Source organism: Nanorana parkeri, unplaced genomic scaffold, assembly GCF_000935625.1.
Source record: "Nanorana parkeri isolate BGI_ZX_2015 unplaced genomic scaffold, ASM93562v1 scaffold1376, whole genome shotgun sequence".
In the NCBI taxonomy this organism is placed as follows: domain Eukaryota; kingdom Metazoa; phylum Chordata; class Amphibia; order Anura; family Dicroglossidae; genus Nanorana; species Nanorana parkeri.
In genome coordinates, this window is record NW_017307644.1 from 133,094 (window position 1) to 133,347 (window position 254).

General features: G+C 41.7%; 1 long non-coding RNA gene across 1 annotated transcript in view; it reads left to right on the plus strand.

Annotated features, from left to right (window-relative positions):
• The first annotated feature begins 75 nt into the window (after positions 1 to 75).
• Positions 76 to 254, plus strand: part of LOC108797974 — a 4,750-nt gene continuing 4,571 nt past the window's right edge. The window contains exon 1 of the long non-coding RNA XR_001941920.1: positions 76 to 189. This is a non-coding gene — a long non-coding RNA (uncharacterized LOC108797974). The remainder of the gene's footprint in view (positions 190 to 254) is intronic.

Genomic DNA, 254 nt, shown 5'->3' on the forward strand with positions numbered 1-254 from the left:
GTTTACTGTCTGCCTCTAGAAATACCATCGTTAAACACTCTTTCTGCTATGTGTCTTAGGCTGCTGCAGCACTTTAAGAAAGTGAAGTTTTCATTCGCCAAAATAGAAAACCTGAGAAACCTAAGAAAAGATTTAGCAGAAGAGAAGCGCAAGTTGGAACAAAACCAGGAAATGTTGGAGTCCCTGAACGTAAGTGTGGATTTGAGAATGCATAACTGTGTCATCCAACAGCCCGTGGATAAGACAAATGGGGG